This window comes from Lissotriton helveticus, chromosome 3_1, assembly GCF_964261635.1.
Source record: "Lissotriton helveticus chromosome 3_1, aLisHel1.1, whole genome shotgun sequence".
NCBI lineage: Eukaryota > Metazoa > Chordata > Amphibia > Caudata > Salamandridae > Lissotriton > Lissotriton helveticus.
The window spans coordinates 245,792,375-245,818,590 of record NC_136061.1 but is presented as its reverse complement, the minus strand read 5'-3'; the positions used below and the strand labels follow the sequence as shown (position 1 = coordinate 245,818,590).

The following is a 26,216-nucleotide window of genomic DNA, read 5'->3' as shown; positions in this document are numbered from 1 at the left end:
ATTTAGAAAACAGATTTGAGAACTCGATAAGGAAGTCAATATGATACTATCTGCTAATCTTTAGACTTGAGCCATCACCCTCTGGATTAATCGCTAATAAAGGGAAAGTACAATTCTGATGCCACCTTCAATCCTGGAGTAAAGCATTCATTGCCGGAGGTTTTGGGTATGGCCTCCAGCTGCATAATCCACCTCGCATGGACCTCAGAGGGACATGATTCTCTGAGGCTTCATCTGAGCTGTTTTTTCCATTCACTGCGGTCCCCGAGAGATCTGGAGAGTCCCCAGTAGGTACTATGCATCACTGATATTCTTTGAAGTCTAGGCAATAATGCAAAAGGTCTTTGGCTTTGTCAACATAAAGGGTGGACTGTCTGCTACTGACAAGTATTTAGTTGAAAAAAATTCCAGTTTTTCAAGGCTTCCCTGAACCTTGAATAGTGTAAATGGGGGTGCATCGCTAAACAAATTTTACTCCACAAGCTAGCTCCTCGTCCAACTTGGTGTAGCTTGTCGGGCATGCTTCAAACATTTTCCTAATACTAGACCAGAGAGCATAGAAATGTGGCATCAGGAACTTGGGTGCAATTCCGTGATTATTGTATACATCATATAAAAAGCCTTAAATGTGATGTACATCTCCACAGGTATCCAATGTAACTTTCACAAATGATAGATACTAGCACACATTTCTTGAATTTGAAGACTATTCTAACTAGCTCATTTTGTATAATTTGCAAGCATTTGATATTCTCCTTGACTGGGGAGTCCATTGATGTGCTGGACCACTGAGTTACTGTCCATTTAAGAGGATACAGCACAAGTGCATACAGGCCAAGTTCTTAATCAAACAGAGGCCACAAGCAATTCTAGGCAGTGTATGAAAGTTTCAATTCTGTTCAGTTCCACTCACAAGAGATCCTAGCAGATGGCACACCAGTCTAACTTGCGGGCATATGATTCCATCACATATGGTGAAAAGCCAAATATCACTGTGCTATTCGGGCATCAATGTGGTATAACCACCACTGGACCTTCTGCCCTGCTTCTGCGAACAGGCTCACAAGAAAAAACTCACTAATATAACAGGCCTTTGCTTGGATTAATACTTTTTAGTACTTTAAGGCTCTGTAATAAAGAGGACGCAAAATAATGACTAGGCTAAATTAATATTTGTGAATGTCAATCTTGGACAAGAAACTACTTCAACTTCCTTCACTGGAGTTGAAGGGTCACTAAGACAATACTTGAACCCCAAAAGTTCCATATACCTCAGCTTGGGCACTGAACAGTTGATGGAGATCTTTGGTCTTGAAGGAGAGACACTGCCACATGAAGATGGTGCAGGAGAAGAGATGTAGTCTGGGACATGAGCATAACGTAACCGTAGTACAATACTCATTTGGAGGAATAAAACAACTGGACTCCCCATCTTGGTAAAACACCAAGAAAGCAAAGCGATGGCATTGAAACATTCCGTCACTGGAACTGAGAATTTGTCTACAGGCAGAAAGAATTGCAATTTAGAAGTTATGGACCATCCATTCTGCTCCTTTTACATACCACAGACTTATTTCCTCTGTCTTTAAGTACATTGAGCTATTGAATTCTTCCAAGGTGATCACAAGTCAAAGGCACACGTTTTGTTTTTTTAAACGCAAAAATATTGTTCAGGAAAGACCAACAGGCTAAGACATTTCCATCAAAACACAAGAGATGGACGGAATGTTGCACATTGCCAAACATTCACCCCCAGTCACAGATCTGGGTTTAATCCATCGTTATTTTGCTCACCACGCCACCCCAGTTCAGACATGACCATATGCAAATCAGTCTTGACCCTGTGCCTCACGGGAACAGTCCGGCCAGAACTGCCGAGCCATGTCTTCCCTGGACCGGAATCAAGCATCCTAGGACCGGTTTCTGGCTACCAGGCTTCATTCATCAGCCAGGATAGCTTGACTCCAGTGGTGGAGTGAGCACGGGACCCACGTCTGGGCATACCCTTCCACATAGGGCGAACAGCAAAACACACAAGATGATGGACGGAATGTTGCACATTGGCAAAACATTCATAGCAGCCAGCTTACTTTCCCAAATGTTTACGACTTTGTTTTATCCGCTTGGAAGGGGGAGGCAATTTTGTTGAGAACCCTTAAACCACTACTAGTACCCAGCAGTCTACTCAAAAGATGCCTAATGGGAAGCAATTTCCCCAACTTGGTCTCCCAATCTAATGTAAATGTCAATGTCAAATGTCAAAGGTTCTTATATAGCGCCTTATCACCGCAAGGTCTCAAGGCGCTTGCTTTGGGAACCCGTCCTGGCTTTTCCCTGTGAGATAACCCCTACTGGGCATCCCCAAGGTGAAAGCAAGGCATCCCGCCGCGGGGGGGCCGTAGTGGAGATTAAGCAAGCTATTGCCCAGAGTTGCAGAGTGTGAACCCGTGATTCGAGTAGCCACCGAAGGGAGTATTATCGAGTCTGTGGACATTTGGGCTCAAGATCGTGCCGCGTCAGGAATTGAACCCTGGTCTGACCTCTGCTTCAGGGTCTGCCTCCTCTAACCAGTGAGCCACACTTCTCCCAATCTAACATAGAAAGAAGGTATAAGGTACAGCTGTATTGCATTTGGTAGGTGTAAATACTGCTTCCTCTACTGTACTTTCAGCAGCCTCCTGGAGCTAGTTAGAAAGAAAGCAGCAGATTGTTGATATGCCCAGCTTGATCTCTTCTGGAACCCTGAGCAGACTGCACTCCCATCACAGCCTGTCCCATTTAAAATGTTCTGACTGAAGACCTTAAGACATTTTGGGGCATCTAGGTGAGAAGATTCTCACAAATGTACCTTGTGCTTTAAAAAAAAAAAAGTTATCCAAAGAGGAAGCTTTTCACGACCTGATCTGCCTCCACAAAAAGATAGATCAATACCTCTGCCAATATAACAATTTATAGTGCCAACAAGGGATACCACACTCTGCTCATTGAGATAATCTGTTAATATGTCTGGGGCCATAATGAGAACTGTTTGGCTGTCGCATCTATAATCTCATACTAGGACCTGCCAGGTACAAACGTTTCTCTTAGCAGGCCCTGCATGGCTTATCTATACATTTCTTGGTATCACTATACGCTTGGGTCAATGTATGACATTACCACAACTTTTCACTTCTGGGACGGTCTTGGGCACTCCTGCAAGTCCCTTGTTAAACATTTGCCTTTAGAAAATTTGCTCATCAGAATTTACTTTGGTAGACTCGGTCCATCAAGACGACTTAGAACCTATGATAACTTACAAACAAAAATATACCACCACCTTGACTGGTAATTCTGGGCTTTAGAGCCCAAAGGACTCTCAGACATGGAACTCCTTTCACTCTTTAGTCTAGAGGACTGCACGCTTCAAGGTCATTGGGAATTTGACTAGCTACACAAGTCATCTCTTTCTTTATCAACATGCAGGACTGATGAGCCCCTCACCAGGGGGAACAACTGGAAGTAGTGGTTTTTGGGCCTTAGGCTTCCATATTTTAAAGGCGCCTGAGCGAACGGTACAGTACATTTCTGTTTTGGGTTTGGTGCAAAACAGCCTTGAAGTAGCTCAGCTGGTCTTGCGGATGAAGCATCATCTTCCCTCCATGTAAAGGGGTGTCAATGCAGATATATTTCCACAAGTTTCAAAACTGCCTGCTACACTAACTCCTGTAGTGTAACCAGCTGGCTAAAAAGAAAGGCTGTGTCCAACACAGGAAGAAACTTCATTTTTCTCCATCACCACATCTCAAGAAGGTGGTACCCCTTCACCAGACATCAAAACCAAGGTACTGTAAGAGCTATCAAGATATTATTCATGTATGCAGCTCTGGAATAACAGGCCAACTTAATAACAGAGTCTAGAAAGCCCAGCAATTAAGGCATAGATTGCTGAGACTCATGATGTTTAAGTGCAATTTACTCACCCCTATCATTTAATGGGGTCTTTCACACAGGATAGGATGTAATGGGTCCAATTAATGGTGGATGCAACAAAGGATCCATGGAGCAAAGGTGTTCAGTAATGAGATATCACCAAATCTGTGCGGTTATTGGAAGGTTCCATATGAATAATTATTTTCTGTGAATTACGGCAGCTCCGTTCATGCAACTCACTGCAGCAGCGGACAGAGGAGGTGAGCAGAACTAGGAATGATTTTAGAAGTACAGGATTGACAGCTTCCATCCAGCAGCAGAAATGTGTTGGTCTCACATTGTCAACCAAATAATACTGTGCATGTCTGGGAAACCTGTAAGGAGAATACCTCCCCTACTGAAGGCTACCACGATTGCAGGCGTTTGAAGCCCAAGCGCCACCTCAGCTCTTGAAAACACCACCCCAGCATCATCAACAGAGAGGATTCAGTGGAAAAAGTCCGCAGGGCGAAACTCTGAAGCATGCTGTGCAACTGTATGGGAAAAAAGTTAACAGGCTAAATTAAAATATTACTTACAGCTTGAGGAACAACATTGACAATAATTACTAACGTAACAGAAGCAACTGGCAAATAATTAAGCAATATACCGTTCATTTACTTTAATCAAACAGAAATAAAAATTGAGGCAAGAAATATATGCATGTCAAAAAGGAAGAGGACAAGGAGACAGCGGACAAAGGACTTATGATGGAAGGAAGTTCATGTTTTTCAGGGCACTTGTGATTTTTACTCTACACCTCATGGGTACCGAATATTATTAGCTGTCGTAATATATGCATAAAAACCTCCAATACAGAAATAGAGTCTCTAAGCAAGACTCTTAAAGATGAGAAAAGCAATACTAAAAACAAGTATTGGCAAAGCCAATAGGTTTCGCCTATACAAGATCTCTTGGCTTTGTCAATGCTTGTATTGCTACTGTTTTGAAGTATTCAGGGAATATTGACTTTCGGATTATGCATTTAAAAGCTTTTCTATTAATTAGGAGGTTTTTTACTTTTTGGAAATGAGGGCTGGGTAAATCAACAGATAGCGGGATGAGGAAGTGGTGTTTTAAAAGCAGAGGGGTTGTTAAAATCAATGGCAGCGGGTGGTGGGTTAAAACAACCAATGCATGTCGAAGGCAGAGCTGCAGAACTTGGAACCGGGTAAAAGCCCCACAGAGCTGCGTTGCAGAGAGGTGTAAAAAGGGGCGTGGCCTCAACACCTCTCTGCAAGACAGCTCCCTGGCGCATACTGGAGGTACCTGGTGGGCTAGTTGGCCCCCTGGAACCCTAAGGATTGAAGAGGAATTAATTTCCCAATTTAAAGCGTGCCACAGGGTGTCTTTGCACAGTGGTAAAGGGAGGGGGCAGGGACAGAGGTTACATGTGCAAACACGCCCTGTGGTGCGTTTTAAGTTGGGGAATTAAGTCCCCTTCAATCCTGAGGGCCCTTGGGGGCCAACTAGGCCACCAGGTACCTCCAGTAAGCGCCACAGGCCTGCGTTGCAGAGAGGTGGTTCAGCAACGCCCCTTTTTACACCTCTGTGCAACGCAGCTTTGTAGCGCATACGGGAGGTACCTAGTGGGCTAGTTGGACCCCAAGGACCCTCAGGATTCAAGGGGACTTAATCTCCCAACTTAAAGAGGCCACAGGGCGGGTTTGCACACATCACCTCAGCTAACCCCCCCCCCCCTCCCTTAACCACTGGGCAAACGCGCCCCGTGGCACGTATTAGGAGGTCGTTTTAACCACCCTGCCCTATTATGTACTAGGGCCTTACAGAGGATGTCATGCTAATCACAGGAGTACCCCAACGCATAGTGTTCCCTAGTGTATGTAGGGGTTTTCACTGTATTCTAAGTGTCTTAGCATTGCACTGGCTCTAGGCCTGGTTAGTCAGAGTCAGTTACCACCAATACCTGTCTGAACAAGCATTTACAATGCAACGGTCTCACCTTTGCAAATGTTAGAGCTATTGGCATTGTAAATGACAACATTTTTATGTGTTGGTTTTAAAAACAGATAAATAAATAGCAGTCATTTACAATGCCAATTGTTTAATCTCTCGCAAATGCCACACACACAGCGCCCCCCACACACACACACACACAGAGCGCCCCCACACACACACACACACACACAGAGCGCCCCCCACACACACACAGCGCCCCCACACACACACAGAGCGCCCCCCCACACACACACAGTGCGCCACACACACACAGAGCGCCCCCCCCACACACACAGAGCGCCCCCCCACACACACACACACACAGAGCGCCCCCCCCACACACACACAGCGCGCCCCCCCCACACACAGCGCCCCATACACACACACACACACACACACACAGCGCCACACACACACAGTGTCTCACACACACACAGTGTCTGACACACACACACACAGTGTCTGACACACACACACACACAGTGTCTGACACACACACACACACACACAGTGTCTGACACACACACACACACAGTGTCTGACACACACACACACACACACAGTGTCTGACACACACACACAGTGTCTGACACACACACACAGTGTCTGACACACACACACAGTGTCTGACACACACACACAGTGTCTGACACACACACACAGTGTCTGACACACACAGTGTCTGACACACACACAGTGTCTGACACACACACACAGTGTCTGACACACACACACAGTGTCTGACACACACACACAGTGTCTGACACACACACACAGTGTCTGACACACACACACACAGTGTCTGACACACACACACAGTGTCTGACACACACACACAGTGTCTGACACACACACACAGTGTCTGACACACACACACAGTGTCTGACACACACACACAGTGTCTGACACACACACACAGTGTCTGACACACACACAGTGTCTGACACACACACAGTGTCTGACACACACACACAGTGTCTGACACACACACACAGTGTCTGACACACACACAGTGTCTGACACACACACAGTGTCTGACACACACACAGTGACACACACAGTGTCTGACACACACAGTGTCTGACACACACACAGTGACACACACAGTGTCTGACACACACACACAGTGTCTGACACACACACACAGTGTCTGACACACACACACAGTGTCTGACACACACACACAGTGTCTGACACACACACACAGTGTCTGACACACACACACAGTGTCTGACACACACACACAGTGTCTGACACACACACACAGTGTCTGACACACACACACACAGTGTCTGACACACACACACACACAGTGTCTGACACACACACACACACAGTGTCTGACACACACACACACAGTGTCTGACACACACACAGTGTCTGACACACACACACACAGTGTCTGACACACACACACACACACAGTGTCTGACACACAGACACACACACACAGAGCGCCCCACACACACACACACACACAGCGCCCCCACACACACACACACACAGCGCCCCCACACACACAGAGCGCCCCCACACACACACAGAGCGCCCCCCCACACACACACAGTGCGCCACACACACACACACAGCGCCCCCACACACACACACACAGCGCCCCATACACACACACACACGGAGCGCCACACACACACACACACACAGCGCCCCACACACACACAGTGTCTCACACAGTGTCCGTCACACACACACACAGTGTCTCACACAGTGTCCGTCACACACACACACAGTGTCCGTCACACACACACACAGTGTCTGACACACACACACAGTGTCTGACACACACGCACAGTGTCTGACACACACGCACAGTGTCTGACACACAGTGTCTGACACACACACACAGTGTCTGACACACACACACAGTGTCTGACACACACAGTGTCTGACACACACACACACAGTGTCTGACACACACACACACACACACACAGTGTCTGACACACACACAGTGTCTGACACACACACAGTGTCTGACACACACACAGTGTCTGACACACACACAGTGTCTGACACACACACACAGTGTCTGACACACACACACAGTGTCTGACACACACACACAGTGTCTGACACACACACACAGTGTCTGACACACACACACAGTGTCTGACACACACACACAGTGTCTGACACACACACACAGTGTCTGACACACAGTGTCTGACACACACACAGTGTCTGACACACACACAGTGTCTGACACACACACAGTGTCTGACACACACACACAGTGTCTGACACACACACAGTGTCTGACACACACACACAGTGTCTGACACACACACACAGTGTCTGACACACACACACAGTGTCTGACACACACACACAGTGTCTGACACACACACACAGTGTCTGACACACACACACAGTGTCTGACACACACACACACAGTGTCTGACACACACACACACAGTGTCTGACACACACACACAGTGTCTGACACACACACACACAGTCTGACACACACACACAGTGTCTGACACACACACACAGTGTCTGACACACACAGTGTCTGACACACACACAGTGTCTGACACACACACACAGTGTCTGACACACACACAGTGTCTGACACACACACAGTGTCTGACACACACACAGTGTCTGACACACACACAGTGTCTGACACACACAGTGTCTGACACACACACACACACAGTGTCTGACACACACACACACACACAGAGCGCCACACACACACACACACACACACAGAGCGCCCCCCCACACACACACACACACAGAGCGCCCCCCCACACACACACAGTGCGCCACACACACACAGAGCGCCCCCCACACACACACACACAGAGCGCCCCCCCCACACACACACAGCGCCCCCCCCACACACACAGCGCGCCCCCCCCACACACACACACACACACAGCGCCCCCATACACACACACAGCGCCCCATACACACACACACACAGAGCGCCACACACACACACACAGAGCGCCACACACAGAGCGCCCCACACACACACACAGTGTCTCACACAGTGTCCGTCACACACAAACACAGTGTCTCACACAGTGTCCGTCACACACAAACACAGTGTCCGTCACACACACACACACACACACACACAGTGTCTCACACAGTGTCCGTCACACACACACACACACACACAGTGTCTCACACAGTGTCCGTCACACACACACAGTGTCTGACACACACACACAGACAGTGTCTGACACACACACACACAGACAGTGTCTGACACACACACACACAGACAGTGTGACACACACGCACAGTGTCTGACACACACACACAGTGTCTGACACACACACACAGACAGTGTCTGACACACACACACACAGACAGTGTCTGACACACACACACAGACAGTGTCTGACACACACACACACAGACAGTGTCTGACACACACGCACAGTGTCTGACACACACACACAGTGTCTGACACACACACACACACAGTGTCTGACACACACACACACACAGTGTCTGACACACACACACACAGTGTCTGACACACACAGACAGTGTCTGACACACACACACACAGACAGTGTCTGACACACACACACAGACAGTGTCTGACACACACACACACAGACAGTGTCTGACACACACAGACAGTGTCTGACACACACGCACAGTGTCTGACACACACACACAGTGTCTGACACACACACACAGACAGTGTCTGACACACACACACACAGACAGTGTCTGACACACACACACAGACAGTGTCTGACACACACACACACAGACAGTGTCTGACACACACGCACAGTGTCTGACACACACACAGTGTCTGACACACACACACAGTGTCTGACACACACGCACAGTGTCTGACACACACGCACAGTGTCTGACACACAGTGTCTGACACACACACACAGTGTCTGACACACACACACAGTGTCTGACACACACACACAGTGTCTGACACACGGACAGTGTCTGACACACACACACAGTGTCTGACACACGGACAGTGTCTGACACACACACACACAGACAGTGTCTGACACACACGCACAGTGTCTGACACACACGCACAGTGTCTGACACACACGCACAGTGTCTGACACACACGCACAGTGTCTGACACACACGCACAGTGTCTGACACACACGCAGTGTCTGACACACACGCACAGTGTCTGACACACAGTGTCTGACACACACACACAGTGTCTGACACACACACACACAGACAGTGTCTGACACACACACACAGTGTCTGACACACACGCACAGTGTCTGACACACACGCACAGTGTCTGACACACACGCACAGTGTCTGACACACACGCACAGTGTCTGACACACACGCACAGTGTCTGACACACACGCACAGTGTCTGACACACACGCACAGTGTCTGACACACACGCACAGTGTCTGACACACACACACAGTGTCTGACACACACACACAGTGTCTGACACACACACACAGTGTCTGACACACACACACAGTGTCTGACACACACACACAGTGTCTGACACACACACACAGTGTCTGACACACACACACAGTGTCTGACACACACACAGTGTCTGACACACACACAGTGTCTGACACACAGTGTCTGACACACACACACAGTGTCAGACACACACACAGTGTCAGACACACACACAGTGTCAGACACACACACAGTGTCAGACACACACACAGTGTCAGACACACACAGTGTCAGACACACACACAGTGTCAGACACACACACAGTGTCAGACACACACACAGTGTCAGACACACACACAGTGTCAGACACACACACAGTGTCAGACACACACACAGTGTCTGACACACACACACACACAGTGTCTGACACACACACACAGTGTCTGACACACACACACAGTGTCTGACACACACACACACAGTGTCTGACACACACACACACAGTGTCTGACACACACACACACAGTGTCTGACACACACACACAGTGTCTGACACACACACACACAGTGTCTGACACACACACACAGTGTCTGACACACACACAGTGTCTGACACACACACAGTGTCTGACACACACACAGTGTCTGACACACACACAGTGTCTGACACACACACAGTGTCTGACACACACACAGTGTCTGACACACACACAGTGTCTGACACACACACAGTGTCTGACACACACACAGTGTCTGACACACACACAGTGTCTGACACACACACAGTGTCTGACACACACACAGTGTCTGACACACACACAGTGTCTGACACACACACAGTGTCTGACACACACACAGTGTCTGACACACACACAGTGTCTGACACACACACAGTGTCTGACACACACACAGTGTCTGACACACACACACAGTGTCTGACACACACACACAGTGTCTGACACACACGCACAGTGTCTGACACACACGCACAGTGTCTGACACACACGCACAGTGTCTGACACACACGCACAGTGTCTGACACACACGCACAGTGTCTGACACACACGCACAGTGTCTGACACACACGCACAGTGTCTGACACACACACACACAGTGTCTGACACACACACACAGTGTCTGACACACACACAGTGTCTGACACACACACAGTGTCTGACACACACACAGTGTCTGACACACACACACACAGTGTCTGACACACACACACACAGTGTCTGACACACACACACAGTGTCTGACACACACAGTGTCTGACACACACAGTGTCTGACACACACAGTGTCTGACACACACACAGTGTCTGACACACACAGTGTCTGACACACACACAGTGTCTGACACACACACAGTGTCTGACACACACACAGTGTCTGACACACACACAGTGTCTGACACACACAGTGTCTGACACACACAGTGTCTGACACACACACAGTGTCTGACACACACACAGTGTCTGACACACACACAGTGTCTGACACACACACAGTGTCTGACACACACACAGTGTCTGACACACACACAGTGTCTGACACACACACAGTGTCTGACACACACACACAGTGTCTGACACACACACACAGTGTCTGACACACACACACAGTGTCTGACACACACACACAGTGTCTGACACACACACACAGTGTCTGACACACACACACAGTGTCTGACACACACACACAGTGTCTGACACACACACAGTGTCTGACACACACACACAGTGTCTGACACACACACACAGTGTCTGACACACACACACAGTGTCTGACACACACACACAGTGTCTGACACACACACACAGTGTCTGACACACACACACAGTGTCTGACACACACACAGTGTCTGACACACACACAGTGTCTGACACACACACACAGTGTCTGACACACACACAGTGTCTGACACACACACAGTGTCTGACACACACACACACACAGTGTCTGTGACACACACACACAGAGCGACACACACACACACAGAGCGCCACACACACACACACACAGAGCGCCCCCCCACACACACACACACAGAGCGCCCCCCCACACACACACAGTGCGCCACACACACACAGAGCGCCCCCCACACACACACAGAGCGCCCCCCACACACACACACAGCGCCCCCCCACACACACACAGCGCCCCCCCCACACACACAGCGCGCCCCCCCCACACACACACACACACACAGCGCCCCCATACACACACACAGCGCCCCATACACACACACACAGAGCGCCACACACACACACAGAGCGCCACACACAGAGCGCCCCACACACACAGCGCCCCCACACACACACAGTGTCTCACACAGTGTCCGTCACACACAAACACAGTGTCTCACACAGTGTCCGTCACACACAAACACAGTGTCTCACACAGTGTCCGTCACACACACACACACACACAGTGTCTCACACAGTGTCCGTCACACACACACACACAGTGTCTCACACAGTGTCTGACACACACACAGTGTCCGACACACACACACAGACAGTGTCCGACACACACACACAGACAGTGTCCGACACACACACACAGACAGTGTCTGACACACACACACACAGACAGTGTCTGACACACACACACACAGACAGTGTCTGACACACACACACACAGACAGTGTCTGACACACACACACACAGACAGTGTCTGACACACACACACAGTGTCTGACACACACACACAGTGTCTGACACACACACACAGTGTCTGACACACACACACAGTGTCTGACACACACACACACAGTGTCTGACACACACACACACAGTGTCTGACACACACACACACAGTGTCTGACACACACACACAGTGTCTGACACACACACACAGTGTCTGACACACACACACAGTGTCTGACACACAGTGTCAGACACACACAGTGTCACACACACAGTGTCTGACACACAGTGTCTGACACACACAGTGTCACACACACAGTGTCACACACACACAGTGTCACACACACACAGTGTCACACACACACAGTGTCACACACACACAGTGTCTGACACACACACACACACACACAGTGTCTGACACACACACACACACAGTGTCTGACACACACACACAGTGTCTGACACACACACACACAGTGTCTGACACACACACACAGTGTCTGACACACACACACAGTGTCTGACACACACACACACACAGTGTCTGACACACACACACAGTGTCTGACACACACACACACAGTGTCTGACACACACACACACAGTGTCTGACACACACACACACACACAGTGTCTGACACACACACAGTGTCTGACACACACACACACACAGTGTCTGACACACACACACACAGTGTCTGACACACACACACAGTGTCTGACACACACACACACAGTGTCTGACACACACACACAGTGTCTGACACACACACAGGGTCTGACACACACACACACACAGTGTCTGACACACACACACAGTGTCTGACACACACACACACAGTGTCTGACACACACACACAGTGTCTGACACACACACAGTGTCAGACACACACACACAGTGTCAGACACACACACACAGTGTCAGACACACACACACAGTGTCAGACACACACACACAGTGTCAGACACACACACACACAGTGTCAGACACACACACACAGTGTCAGACACACACACACAGTGTCAGACACACACACACAGTGTCAGACACACACACACAGTGTCAGACACACACACACACAGTGTCAGACACACACACACAGTGTCAGACACACACACAGTGTCAGACACACACACACAGTGTCAGACACACACACACACACACACACACACACACAGTGTCAGACACACACACAGTGTCAGACACACACACAGTGTCAGACACACACACAGTGTCAGACACACACACAGTGTCACACACACAGTGTCAGACACACACACAGTGTCAGACACACACACACACACAGTGTCAGACACACACACACAGTGTCAGACACACACACAGTGTCAGACACACACACACAGTGTCTGACACACACGCACAGTGTCTGACACACACACACACAGTGTCAGACACACACACACAGTGTCAGACACACACACACAGTGTCAGACACACACACACACACACACACACACACACACAGTGTCAGACACACACACAGTGTCAGACACACACACAGTGTCAGACACACACACAGTGTCAGACACACACACAGTGTCAGACACACACACACAGTGTCAGACACACACACACAGTGTCAGACACACACACACAGTGTCAGACACACACACACAGTGTCAGACACACACACACAGTGTCAGACACACACACACAGTGTCAGACACACACACACAGTGTCAGACACACACACACAGTGTCAGACACACACACACAGTGTCAGACACACACACAGTGTCAGACACACACACACACACAGTGTCAGACACACACACACACACAGTGTCAGACACACACACACACACAGTGTCAGACACACACACACACACAGTGTCAGACACACACAGTGTCAGACACACACAGTGTCAGACACACACACACAGTGTCAGACACACACACACAGTGTCAGACACACACACACAGTGTCAGACACACACACACAGTGTCAGACACACACACACAGTGTCAGACACACACACTCACACACACACAGTGTCAGACACACACAGTGTCAGACACACACACACACACAGTGTCTGTCAGACACACAGTGTCAGACACACACAGTGTCAGACACACACAGTGTCAGACACACACAGTGTCAGACACACACACAGTGTCTGACACACACACACACAGTGTCAGACACACACACACACAGTGTCAGACACACACACACACAGTGTCAGACACACACACACACACACACACACACAGTGTCAGACACACACACAGTGTCAGACACACACACACACACAGTGTCAGACACACACACACACAGTGTCAGACACACACACACAGTGTCAGACACACACACACAGTGTCAGACACACACACACTCACACACACACACACACAGTGTCAGACACACACAGTGTCAGACACACACACACACACAGTGTCTGTCAGACACACACAGTGTCAGACACACACAGTGTCAGACACACAGTGTCAGACACACACAGTGTCACACACACACACAGTGTCTGACACACACACACACAGTGTCTGACACACACACACACAGTGTCTGACACACACACACACACAGTGTCAGACACACACACACACACACACACACACAGTGTCAGACACACACACAGTGTCAGACACACACACAGTGTCAGACACACACACAGTGTCAGACACACACAGTGTCAGACACACACACAGTGTCTGACACACACACACAGTGTCAGACACACACACACACAGTGTCAGACACACACACACACAGTGTCTGACACACACACACACACAGTGTCAGACACACACACAGTGTCAGACACACACACACACAGTGTCTGACACACACACACACACACACACAGTGTCAGACACACACACAGTGTCAGACACACACAGTGTCTGACACACACAGTGTCTGACACACACACACACACACAGTGTCAGACACACACACACAGTGTCAGACACACACACACAGTGTCAGACACACACACACAGTGTCAGACACACACACACAGTGTCAGACACACACACACACACACACACACACAGTGTCAGACACACACACAGTGTCAGACACACACACACACAGTGTCAGACACACACACACACAGTGTCAGACACACACACAGTGTCAGACACACACACACAGTGTCAGACACACACACACAGTGTCAGACACACACACACAGTGTCAGACACACACACACACACACACACACACAGTGTCAGACACACACACAGTGTCAGACACACACACACAGTGTCAGACACACACACACAGTGTCTGACACACACAGTGTCTGACACACACAGTGTCTGACACACACAGTGTCTGACACACACAGTGTCTGACACACACAGTGTCTGACACACACAGTGTCTGACACACACACACACAGTGTCTGACACACACAGTGTCTGACACACACACACACAGTGTCTGACACACACAGTGTCTGACACACACACACAGTGTCTGACACACTGTCTGACACACACACACACACAGTGTCTGACACACACACAGTGTCTGACACACAGTGTCTGACACACACACAGTGTCTGACACACAGTGTCTGACACACACACAGTGTCTGACACAGTGTCTGACACACACACACACAGTGTCTGACACACACACACACAGTGTCTGACACACACACACAGTGTCAGACACACACACACACAGTGTCAGACACACAGTGTCTGACACACACACACAGTGTCAGACACACAGTGTCTGACACACACACACAGTGTCAGACACACAGTGTCTGACACACACACACAGTGTCAGACACACAGTGTCTGACACACACACACAGTGTCAGACACACAGTGTCTGACACACACACACAGTGTCAGACACAGTGTCTGACACACACACACAGTGTCAGACACACAGTGTCTGACACACACACACAGTGTCAGACACACAGTGTCTGACACACACACACAGTGTCAGACACACAGTGTCTGACACACACACACAGTGTCAGACACACAGTGTCTGACACACACACACAGTGTCAGACACACAGTGTCTGACACACACACACACAGTGTCTGACACACACACACAGTGTCTGACACACACACACACAGTGTCTGACACACACACACAGTGTCTGACACACACACACAGTGTCTGACACACACACACACAGTGTCTGACACACACACACACAGTGTCTGACACACACACACACAGTGTCTGACACACACACACACAGTGTCTGACACACACACACACAGTGTCTGACACACACACACACAGTGTCTGACACACACACACAGTGTCTGACACACACAGTGTCAAACACAGTGTCTGACACACACACACAGTGTCTGACACACACACACAGTGTCTGACACACACACACACACAGTGTCAGACACACACACACACACAGTGTCAGACACACACACACACACAGTGTCAGACACACACACACAGTGTCAGACACACACACACACACACAGTGTCAGACACACACACACACACACGTGTCAGACACACACACACACACAGTGTCAGACACACACACACACACAGTGTCAGACACACAGTGTCAGACACACACAGTGTCAGACACACACAGTGTCTGACACACACACACACAGTGTCTGACACACACACACAGTGTCTGACAGACACACACAGTGTCAGACACACACAGTGTCAGACACACACAGTGTCAGACACACACAGTGTCAGACACACACAGTGTCAGACACACACAGTGTCAGACACACACAGTGTCAGACACACACAGTGTCAGACACACACAGTGTCAGACACACACAGTGTCAGACACACACAGTGTCAGACACACACAGTGTCAGACACACACAGTGTCAGACACACACAGTGTCAGACACACACAGTGTCAGACACACACACACACAGTGTCTGACACACACACACACAGTGTCTGACACACACACACAGTGTCTGACACACACACACAGTGTCTGACACACACAGTGTCTGACACACACAGTGTCTGACACACACACAGTGTCTGACACACACACAGTGTCTGACACACACACAGTGTCTGACACACACACAGTGTCTGACACACACACAGTGTCTGACACACAGTGTCTGACACACACAGTGTCTGACACACAGTGTCTGACACACACAGTGTCTGACACACACAGTGTCTGACACACACAGTGTCTGACACACACAGTGTCTGACACACACAGTGTCTGACACACACACACACAGTGTCTGACACACACACACACAGTGTCTGACACACCACAGTGTCTGACACACACACACAGTGTCTGACACACACACACAGTGTCTGACACACACACACAGTGTCTGACACACACACACAGTGTCTGACACACACACACAGTGTCTGACACACACACACAGTGTCTGACACACACACACAGTGTCTGACACACACACACAGTGTCTGACACACACACACAGTGTCTGACACACACACACAGTGTCTGACACACACACAGTGTCTGACACACACACACAGTGTCTGACACACACACAGTGTCTGACACACACACACAGTGTCTGACACACACACAGTGTCTGACACACACACACAGTGTCTGACACACACACACAGTGTCTGACACACACACACACAGTGTCTGACACACACACACAGTGTCTGACACACACACAGTGTCTGACACACACACACACAGTGTCTGACACACACACACACAGTGTCTGACACACACACACACAGTGTCTGACACACACACACAGTGTCTGACACACACACACAGTGTCTGACACACACACACAGTGTCTGACACACACACACAGTGTCTGACACACACACACAGTGTCTGACACACACACACAGTGTCTGACACACACACACAGTGTCTGACACACACACACAGTGTCTGACACACACACACAGTGTCTGACACACACACACAGTGTCTGACACACACACACGGTGTTGACACACACACACAGTGTCTGACACACACACACACAGTGTCTGACACACACACACACACAGTGTCTGTCACACACACACACAGTGTCTGACACACAGTGTCTGACACACACACAGTGTCTGACACACACACAGTGTCTGACACACACAGTGTCTGACACACACAGTGTCTGACACACACAGTGTCTGACACACACACACAGTGTCTGACACACACACACAGTGTCTGACACACACACACAGTGTCTGACACACACACACAGTGTCTGACACACACACACACAGTGTCTGACACACACACACACAGTGTCTGACACACACACACACAGTGTCTGACACACACACACACAGTGTCTGACACACACACACACACACAGTGTCTGACACACACACACACACAGTGTCTGACACACACACACACACACAGTGTCTGACACACACACACACACAGTGTCTGACACACACACACACACAGTGTCTGACACACACACACACAGTGTCTGACACACACACACACACAGTGTCTGACACACACACACACACAGTGTCTGACACACACACACACACACAGTGTCTGACACACACAGTGTCTGACACACACAGTGTCTGACACACAGTGTCTGACACACACAGTGTCTGACACACACAGTGTCTGACACACACAGTGTCTGACACACACAGTGTCTGACACACACACACACAGTGTCTGACACACACACACACAGTGTCTGACACACACACACACAGTGTCTGACACACACAGTGTCTGACACACACACACAGTGTCTGACACACACACACAGTGTCTGACACACACACACAGTGTCTGACACACACACACAGTGTCTGACACACACACACAGTGTCTGACACACACACACAGTGTCTGACACACACACACAGTGTCTGACACACACACACAGTGTCTGACACACACACACAGTGTCTGACACACACACACAGTGTCTGACACACACACACAGTGTCTGACACACACACACAGTGTCTGACACACACACACAGTGTCTGACACACACACACAGTGTCTGACACACACACACAGTGTCTGACACACACACACAGTGTCTGACACACACACACACAGTGTCTGACACACACACACACAGTGTCTGACACACACACACACAGTGTCTGACACACACACACAGTGTCTGACACACACACACAGTGTCTGACACACACACACAGTGTCTGACACACACACAGTGTCTGACACACACACACAGTGTCTGACACACACAGTGTCTGACACACACACACAGTGTCTGACACACACACACAGTGTCTGACACACACACACAGTGTCTGACACACACACACAGTGTCTGACACACACACACAGTGTCTGACACACACACACACAGTGTCTGACACACACACACACAGTGTCTGTCACACACACACACAGTGTCTGACACACAGTGTCTGACACACACACACAGTGTCTGACACACACAGTGTCTGACACACACAGTGTCTGACACACAGTGTCTGACACACACACACAGTGTCTGACACACACACACAGTGTCTGACACACACACACAGTGTCTGACACACACACACAGTGTCTGACACACACACACACAGTGTCTGACACACACACACACAGTGTCTGACACACACACACAGTGTCTGACACACACACACACACACAGTGTCTGACACACACACACACACACAGTGTCTGACACACACACACACACACAGTGTCTGACACACACACACACACAGTGTCTGACACACACACACACACAGTGTCTGACACACACACACACACAGTGTCTGACACACACACACACACAGTGTCTGACACACACACACAGTGTCTGACACACACACACACACAGTGTCTGACACACACACACAGTGTCTGACACACACACACACACACAGTGTCTGACACACACACACACACACAGTGTCTGACACACACACACACACAGTGTCTGTCACACACACACACAGTGTCTGACACACACAGTGTCTGACACACACAGTGTCTGACACACACAGTGTCCGACACACACAGTGTCCGACACACACAGTGTCTGACACACACACACAGTGTCTGACACACACACACAGTGTCTGACACACAGTGTCTGACACACACACACACAGTGTCTGACACACACACACACAGTGTCTGACACACACACAGTGTCTGACACACACACACAGTGTCTGACACACACACAGTGTCTGACACACACACACACACACAGTGTCTGACACACACACACACACACACAGTGTCACACACACACACACACACACACACACACACACACACAGTGTCTGACACACACACACACACAGTGTCTGACACACACACACACACACACAGTGTCTGACACACACAGTGTCTGACACACACAGTGTCTGACACACACAGTGTCTGACACACACAGTGTCTGACACACACAGTGTCTGACACACACAGTGTCTGACACACACAGTGTCTGACACACACACACAGTGTCTGACACACACACACAGTGTCTGACACACACACACACAGTGTCTGACACACACACACACAGTGTCTGACACACACACACACAGTGTCTGACACACACACACACAGTGTCTGACACACACACACACAGTGTCTGACACACACACACACAGTGTCTGACACACACACACACAGTGTCTGACACACACACACACAGTGTCTGACACACACACACACAGTGTCTGACACACACACACACAGTGTCTGACACACACACACACAGTGTCTGACACACACAGTCTGACACACACACACACACAGTGTCTGACACACACACACACACAGTGTCTGACACACACACACACACAGTGTCTGACACACACACACACAGTGTCTGACACACACACACACAGTGTCTGACACACACACACACACAGTGTCTGACACACACACACACAGTGTCTGACACACACACACAGTGTCTGACACACACACACAGTGTCTGACACACACACACACAGTGTCTGACACACACACACACAGTGTCTGACACACACACACACACAGTGTCTGACACACACACACACACAGTGTCTGACACACACACACACACAGTGTCTGACACACACACACACACAGTGTCTGACACACACACACACAGTGTCTGACACACACACACACAGTGTCTGACACACACACACACAGTGTCTGACACACACACACACAGTGTCTGACACACACACACACAGTGTCTGACACACACACACACACAGTGTCTGACACACACAGTGTCTGTCACACACACACAGTGTCTGTCACACACACACAGTGTCTGTCACACACACACAGTGTCTGTCACACACACACAGTGTCTGTCACACACACACAGTGTCTGTCACACACACACAGTGTCTGTCACACACACACAGTGTCTGTCACACACACACAGTGTCTGTCACACACACACACAGTGTCTGTCACACACACACAGTGTCTGTCACACACACACAGTGTCACACACAGTGTCACACACAGTGTCTGTCACACACAGTGTCTGTCACACACAGTGTCTGTCACACACAGTGTCTGTCACACACAGTGTCTGTCACACACAGTGTCTGTCACACACAGTGTCTGTCACACACAGTGTCTGTCACACACAGTGTCTGTCACACACAGTGTCTGTCACACACAGTGTCTGTCACACACAGTGTCTGTCACACACAGTGTCTGTCACACACAGTGTCTGTCACACACACACACACACACACAGTGTCTGTCACACACAGTGTCTGTCTCTCATGCCTAATGCATCGTTGACTGTACGAGGGGTGGGGTAGGTCAGCGCCCACACATGCAGGTTTGCCCCGGTGGTAGCAGAGTCACTGCGGTGTGGGACAGAAAGCTAAGCAGGCCAATAACTCGATAAGTGTCATGGACGCAGTGTGGGGCGCTCGCCATTTGTCTCTAAGCCCCATCCTTTTCAGATTGGGGGGCGTTTTTCTAGGATGTAAACCATCAAAAACACACCCCCCAGTCTTAAAAGAACGGGGCTTACAGACAAATGGTTCTTCTTTCTATCTAAGCCACGTCCTTTTCAGACTGGGGGTGTGTTTTTGACTGAAAATGTCACTAGGTAGAAAAAATGTCAAAAACACGCCCCCCCCAATCTGAAAGAGACAGGGCTTAGATGGAAAGAATGACGTCACTGAGACCTCTTCTCCAATGGCTGGCCGCCGTTTAGGAGGCCAGCCAATGGAGAAGAGGGGCGGGGCTTAACCTCGCTACTCAGACATTCAATCTCGCCAGCGAGACTGCGCAAGTGTGCAGCCTACGCTAGCTGAGACCTAAAAAGTTGTGGGTACAGGATGATTTTGCAACAAGGCCTTTTTATGCTCCTCTGTTGGTTCTTTCTGCAGGTCTTGCTTCTTCCTGCACTTTTCTTCGTCTTGGCGACTTCTGTTGCATCTTTCTGCATTTCTTTTGCTTTTTTCTGTGCGTTTTTTCTTCTTTCTTCACATGTCCAACCTCTGTAGGCATAGTTAGAAACTAGCATTTAAAAAACCTTTGAAATTCACTGAATAAAGCATAGGTTTCAGGCACGTTATAGTTAGAAATTAGCATTTAAAAAACCTTAGAAATTCACTGAAAAAAAATATAGGTTTCAGGGGTGTTATAGTTAACTGGACATTTTACTCCGACAAAACCATAGAAATTCTATGTCAGGACTGGAGGCGAGGATTATGCCTTTGTTAGAACTGGGGGTCTCTAGTTGGCAGGGGTGAGTACCACTGTCCAAATAGGGACCCTTGCTTCTAGTCAGGGTAAGTAGGAAACACACTTTAGATAACCTCTGCTCACCCCCTTGGTAGCTTGGCACAAGCAGTCAGGCTTATGAAGGGCAATGAGTAAAGTATTTGTACCAAAACTCACAGTAACACAGTGAAAACACAACAAACTGACTCCACAACAGTTTAGAAAAATAAAGGTATTTAATCTAAACTACACAAGACCAAAACGACAAAAATCCAACATACACAGTTCAAGAATATCGTTGCAAAAGAGTTCTTAATGTTCTTAAGGTTAGCGATAAAATTATCCAAAGTTGCGTCACATTTTAGCCATAGTACCTTTGTTAGCGATAAAAAGTTCCAAGCACAGAAGCTGTAGCGGTGAAAAACAAGCGATGCGTTGCTCCCGAGACCCTGGGGAGGCGTTAGCGACAGCCCCACTGCAGCAGCAGGCGTGTTGCGACGAATCCTGTCTGTATGGGGAGGAAGGCCACTTGTATGGATTCCAGTGGGTAGGTTCAGTAGGAAGTTTTCTCCCGCAAAGGCAGGATGCGATGATTCTCAGGTGTTGCGACGATCTCCTGGGCAACGATGCGCGGTCCAGCGGCGATCTTTCGCTCACAGCTCCTCGATGGCTCTACGACGATTCCCGCAGCGACGTGACGCGATGATTTCACCCAGCAATGACGGGCTCTGCAACGATGTTCGCAGCGGCGGAAATCTTCCTGCTAACGAAGGGTGCGGCATCTTCAGGCAGCGGCGAGAGGTGCTGCGACGATCTCGGTCTTCGTACCGGCGGGAATTTTCTCGCTCGGCCGGGATTGCGTTAAATTTTCTGTAGCAAAGTCTTTAAAAGCTTGATTTCCAGCTACCCCAACACAGGTACGACTTCCAGAGGCACCACACACATGGGCCAAGCACTCCAGGAAGGACAGAACTCTCAGCAGAGCTCAGGGAAGCTGGGGTGAAGTCCTTTTGGTCCAGGGACTTCAAAACAGGGAGACAGCTCTTCTCAGGCCCTTGGAGATTCCTTCAAGCAAGGGGACACAGCACAAAGCAAAGTACTTCCCATCTCCTTGGCAGCAAAGCAACAGCAGGTCAGCCCAGCAGAGCAACAGCAGGACAGTCTTCCTTCTTCAGTTAAAGCTTTCTCCTTGGCAGAGGCTCCTTCTTGATTCCAGGATGATCTAATTTTCTGTCGTCAAAGGTCCTGCACTTATACCCCTAAAAGTCTTTGTTCTCTTTGTGCAAGTGGGCCCTGAGCCCGGTCTGAACCACTTCTGGGTGTTTCTTGAGCACTTTGTTTTTCTGGCTTCTCCTTTCCTTTCAGAGTGAGGGGCAGGGTAGTCAGCCGCCCAGCAGGAGGTGGAGCCAGCATTGTGGAAGGCAGGCACAGCCCTATTCAGGCCCAGGTGCTATCTCCTCCCACCACTCAAGTTGCAAATACAGTCATTCAGCCCAGGGCTGACCCAGCCAGCCTCCCCAGCCCCCGACACTCTCAAACCAGACCGTCAATTCACAAACAGTCCAAGGCACACAGAAAGGTCAGACATGAGAACAGCTACTTTCTAAAAGTGCTGTTCTCAAACACAGGATTTAAAAACAACCTTTCCTAAAAGATGTGTTATTAAATTCTGAGTTCAGGGATACCAAACTTGTATGTCCTATCTTGTTCCTATGAGAATATATGCTGGTAAATTTTAACAAAGGAAGGAGAGAGAGAGACTATATGGATTCGTTCTCCCTGGGTAACGTTTACAAAACAAGAGGAATCCATAAAATTAAGGGTTGACGATGTCCCTACTGTGGTTGGGAGCACGTCTGGTGTTTTTAGGTACCCCTCACACACCAACAGGCCCCTTGGTGTCATGCTTCATCATCGGGGTCATCGTATCCCTCTACGGGATACGGCGTGCTGCGACCAGCGAATACGCGGGAGCACTCTTATGTCTATGTGTGGTGTATAGTGAGGGTTATTTAATCATATAGTGAGTGAGTGTGGTGGTGGGGTCGGGATAGTGAGTGGAGATTTAAAAAGGACCTGACTCGTGGGTGGACTCAAAAACTTTAATGGTTCCCCGAGTTGGTACTATTAAAAAAAAAAAAAAAGGTTATTAGAGGATGAGCGTAGTATTATGTGCGCTGCCTCTGGGTGTGTGTCAACATGTTTCGATGTAAAAACATCTTCAGGACAGGGTTACACAAAATACCCACCTTACTCACGTTTCTCTAATTTGTGTATATACAAAAAAGTGATATTTATTAGTGAAGGTCTATTATTGTACCTAAACTTTAGCCGCTATTTTGCAGACCTGTAGAGAGAAAGGATAAAAAAAAAAATTCTGGTAGTCCTTGCTTTCAAAAAAGACCATGGGTTAAATACATCCGTGGTATTGGTCATGCAGAAAAAGTGCGGTTTTTTATAAAAATGTTGTTGAAAACAAACATGGCACGAAGTGTTAATTCTACACAACTATTTTTAGCGTGCCTATTGTGAAAAATACTATTTCCAAAATATTCGA

General features: G+C 48.9%; 1 protein-coding gene across 4 annotated transcripts in view; it reads right to left on the bottom strand.

Annotated features, from left to right (window-relative positions):
- The window catches only part of AKAP1 (A-kinase anchoring protein 1), a 536,294-nt gene that overhangs the window by 429,929 nt on the left and 80,149 nt on the right, over positions 1-26,216 (bottom strand). Inside the window, exon 2 of one of the 4 annotated variants that reach the window (XM_078679726.1) lies at positions 3,960-4,442. The exons of the other annotated variants lie outside the window; for them this stretch is intronic. The gene's annotated coding sequence lies outside the window, so the exon portion shown is untranslated. The remainder of the gene's footprint in view (positions 1-3,959; positions 4,443-26,216) is intronic. 4 annotated transcript variants of the gene reach the window in all.